At 40.1% G+C, this 4508-nt stretch overlaps 1 protein-coding gene across 2 annotated transcripts in view; it reads right to left on the bottom strand.

The window, feature by feature from the left end:
* The window catches only part of ppox (protoporphyrinogen oxidase), a 16232-nt gene extending 15858 nt beyond the window's left edge, over positions 1 to 374 (bottom strand). Inside the window, exon 1 of one of the 2 annotated variants that reach the window (XM_015399101.1) lies at positions 316 to 374. The gene's annotated coding sequence lies outside the window, so the exon portion shown is untranslated. Of the gene's footprint in view, positions 1 to 42; positions 168 to 315 lie in introns of those variants that run through there. The other variant, XM_015399102.1, reaches the window with a different exon arrangement.
* Between the last annotated feature and the right edge of the window lie 4134 nt (positions 375 to 4508).

Here is a 4508-nt window from a genome sequence, read left to right on the forward strand (position 1 = left end):
AATATTAAATAATTTGTCGTCAATTTTGTGGTTATGTTGCACCTGCTGCTTGGTTTTAGTTTTCCAGTTGAAGTCCTTCTAATGAGACAAACTTTTCCCTTTGTTAGTTTTTCTTCATTAGAAAGTCGCCTTCAGATGGATGGAGGACCGAGACCAGAGCAGGACAAACTGCAGCAAATCAAAGGGACCGGCGGTCAACAGATCAAAGAAAAACACCGACACTCTAAGTAATTACTGCAAAGGCTCAGAGCTGGCAGACTGTCAGCGGCTGCATCATATGAACTTTAAAAAAGCTTCACATTCGTCATGTTTTACCTTTCAGTGCAGCAGCGGCTCTCTGACCCTTTGGCAGACTGCTGCTTACGGAACTCAGCCTCTTCTCTTCTTCTCTGGGTGTTTGAGGCGGTGGGCGGAGCCTCTATCAAGCTCCTTACCACCACCACCTGGTCTGGAGGTAACAGAGAAAATTAGCCGGAAATAACAAACTTCCCTTAGGTGTCAAAAGTATTAATGCTTATAACTCCAGTAGAAGTATAAATCCTGCTGTTTCAAAACAGCTTTGTAGAATTTTGAGGATCAATTTTATGGTTTTTACTCAAATAAAAGTGAAAAATATACATATATTTTTTAAACTAGATTATAAAAATAAAAGTATTGGTATTTGGTGAACAACACGTTGGGGCAGCACCAACCACAAAGAAATGAACTGGCTGGATGAAACTAATTATTTTCATGGGTTTTTATTTTTATTTTTTAAATACCAACATGCTATAATGAAAATGAGATTAAATGAACCTAAACTAATGGATCTATTTTTAAAATCAGGAGTAGAAAGTAAAAGAATGTCTAAAAAAGAATTACTCCAAAGTATAGATAGCCAATATTTCTACTTAAGTAAGGAAATGAAGTATTTGTACTTTGTTAAGTGAAACCTCTGCAAATGAAGGAGCTCCCCAGAACTCCTGAAGGGGTTCTGCTTAAATCCTCTGGTTCTCTGCAACTTTTCTATCACACTATTTCCTTACTGCAATCTTTCTAATCAACTTTCTTCTTATATTCTTTGTGATTGATGATCATTAATAACTGGCCACCAAAGCTGTCGTTTGAACTCCACACCACAGATTCTCTTTAGTAAAAGGAAAAAACTTTTAATAAAATCCAAAGTCTGCGTTTTCCAGCTCTGGAAAATTGAATGTTGGTTTCTCTTCATCTGTAAGCCATGGACTCTGAAAACATCCTTTAGAGTGTGATGATTAATCTAAATGGAGTTTTCAGATTTATTTTATTTTTTCTTTCTGAAATAAATACATTTCTCAGTGATATTGTTTTAAGTCTGTAAGCTGTTTGTGCTGCTGGAGCAGAGCCCTGTCCATGATGTATACAGATCTTTCTGTTTTTCTTTCATGCTCATCTTAATCTAATCTCTGTTTAACAAACAAAATGGAATAAGAATCTAAAATGTCACCTTCATGGATTCACCAACTTCAGTGACTTTATTTCACTTTGTTCTGAATAGCTATGAATGTTCAAACCTGGACAAAAATACAAGGCAGCATATGTAATGCCAAAAAAAAAAAAGGAAAAACCAAACTGTTCCCAAACTCATGTGTGCGGCTGCCCCCAAGCAGCATTAGCTTCTGGTCCAGGATGCCTTCTAGAAACCAAAACACTACTCTACCAAATATATAAAGAAAAAACAAATTTTAAAATGTTTTAGTTGGTTTATCCCTTTTAAATTATAATTACATATGATTTGCATAAGAATACCATAAGAACTCAACATTTTCAGCATTAGTTTCCAACTAAATAAAGATTGTTCAAGCATGTTTATAGTGCAAAAATAATGGTGCAAAAAAGGCATTAATTTGAAAATCTCAGCGTTTGCACAGTTGTGTACTTTTAAGTTTAAAAACATTATAGAAGTGGTTCAATTTGGCCATAAAGTTCAGATGTGTGCATGTCTGAGACAGAGTCCAGTTTAGAGTTCAACAGTCTGATGGCGACGGGTGAAAAGCTGCTGCAGAACCCGCTGGGCCTGCAGTGGATGCTGGGAAGCCTCTTCCCAGAGGGCAGCAGGGAGAGCAGTCCCTGGTGGGGGGGTGAGGGGTCACTGATGAACTTATGGACGGGACACGCAGCGCTGGGATGTCCTGAATGGAGGGAAGAGGAGCCCCAATGATCCTCTAGCTGTCCAGCTGCTTCTGTGGAAGGTCTTGGGGATGGAGGGGCAGGGGCAGGTCTCCTCATCTTGATCAGTGATGTGGTGTTCACACACCTGGAGAGGTCGTTGGTGATGTGAACCCCCAGGATTTTGGTGCTGACCAAGCATTGGAGGCGGGTTCTTCCGGACGAGGATCATTCCTCCTTCATGTTCTCTACATTGAGGATCAGGCTGCTGCCGCTGCTCCTCCTCTCTGTAGCCCAGCTCACTGTCGACTCTGATGACGCCCACCAGCAATGTGACATCTGCAGACTTCATAATGTGATTGCTGGTGAACCTAGGGTGTCGATGTGCAGACCTGATCTATGGTCGGTTTATGTACCTTTAAAGTTGAAAAGCCAAAACATGAAAATTGCTAGAAAGACATTTCTTTGCCAAGTGAGTCAAGGGGAGATATTCCTTCAAATTCAAAACTTAGAAATTCCCACGAAGTTTATGATAAACAACATTGAAAGAAAATCTTCAGAGCATTTTGTTAAATTTCAATACTTTAAATCATCAAACAAATGTTAAAATTAGCCAAAGTGAAAAACTAAATATGGTTCTGAGACCACGACTTCTCTTACAAAGTGAAAACGCTTTTTTAACGCACTCCTTCCAATATAGGAGGTTATTAACGCAGCTGTTATCAGATAATTTGAGATGCATTCAAATCGGCAACAATAGAGGGTTAATAGGAATGAACGTGGTGTTCAGGGCCAGGCTAAAACATCTAGAATCAATGTAAGGATGAACTTTGATTAGGCCCAACTATAACCTTAATTTCGTTCTTTTCCCTCAGTTAATCGGCTGTAGGAGTACAACCTCAGCCTACTGCAACTAAACTGATGGCGGGACATTCCAGAAAGACAATCCACTGGACTTTGTTTCCAATTTGAAGACGTTTCTCTTCCCATCCAGGAAGCTTTTCAATTCAAAACGTCAGAAATAGGGTTGAGTTCGAAGCTTTATATTCCTCCATGCCCGTCTCAAACCACCTGTCTTCTTTATCCAGAATGTGAACATTCTGGTCCTCCAAAGAATGTCCTCTGTCCATAAGTTGTAGATGTACAGCAGAGTCTTTTCCAGAGGAGGGCGCTCTTCTGTGTTGGGCCATGCTTCTGTGGAAAGGTTGTTTTGTTTCTCCAATATAAAGATCAGAGCATTCCTCACTGCATTGAACTGCAGACACCACTCCGCTTTAGATTTGGTCTGAGGGTTTTGTCTTTAGGATGCACCAGTCTCTGTTTAGTTAGAAAGCCATCTATGTTAAGAAGGAAAAACTAACCTTAAACAGAGGCGGGGGGGACTCAGATTTTAGCTTTCAAAAACATACAATCCAGCAATAGAGTTGATTCCTTCCCGCTATCATTGCAACCCGAACCACTTTACAGGAACAGAAGACATCACCTGTTCAGCCAGGCCAACTTTTCCCTTTAACGACCCCCCTTTCAGAGACATAGACAGGTATGGGGCATTGTAGGCTAACAAAAGAAACCAAACGACCCCCATTCCAAAGGGGTGGACCCGTTCGTCCGTTTTAATTTGCATGTTTTCTAAACTAAAACAAGGCTTTGTTGGGCTGCTGGATAAAACCTGGAACTCAACACTATTTCTGACATTTTGAATTGAAAAAGCTTCCTGGATGGAAGAGAAACGTTTTCAAACTTGGAAATAAAGTCCTGTGGATTGTTTTTAAACGTTTTTGGAATAACTATGACCTGGATGGACTGAGAATCTTTCCCAGCTAATGTTGGGACGTTTCTCCTCAGCAGACCGAGAGCCGGAGGCAGCAAAGCAGGCCCAGACCATCATACCGCTGCCGCTGTGTTTGTCTCTCAGTGCTTCATCATCAGGTCAGTGTGAACCGGGCTTTTTCACCATCATCTCTCTCAGATCCCACTTTAACACGAGCTCTGTAACTGCTGAACAGAAGAAAATCCAGCTTGGTTTCAATACGTTTCTTCCTCAATAAATAAAAAAACAAGGATTTTTGGGAGGAAATGTAAAGCAAGAACAAAAAAGTCAATCACAGCCCTGAACAGCGTATAACTAAAAATACACGTTAAAATCCAAGTAAGGAGAGCAAATAAAAAAAAAAAATCATTTAAATGTTCAGGAGTCTAAAGACTAATCTGAGAGAAAGAAAAAGTAGCTGAGAATTGAAGAGAACCTTTAAAATTTAAGGAACGTTCCAGATATATTAGTCCACCACTGATCACCCCTGTGTGTTAGCATGATGCTAGCCATTAATAACAGACACCTTGATGGTTTCTGTTAAGCACAGCTTCTCCTATTAGCAGGGGCG

The sequence above is a fragment of the Cyprinodon variegatus genome, unplaced genomic scaffold (assembly GCF_000732505.1).
Source record: "Cyprinodon variegatus isolate N-32 unplaced genomic scaffold, C_variegatus-1.0 Scaffold988, whole genome shotgun sequence".
In the NCBI taxonomy this organism is placed as follows: domain Eukaryota; kingdom Metazoa; phylum Chordata; class Actinopteri; order Cyprinodontiformes; family Cyprinodontidae; genus Cyprinodon; species Cyprinodon variegatus.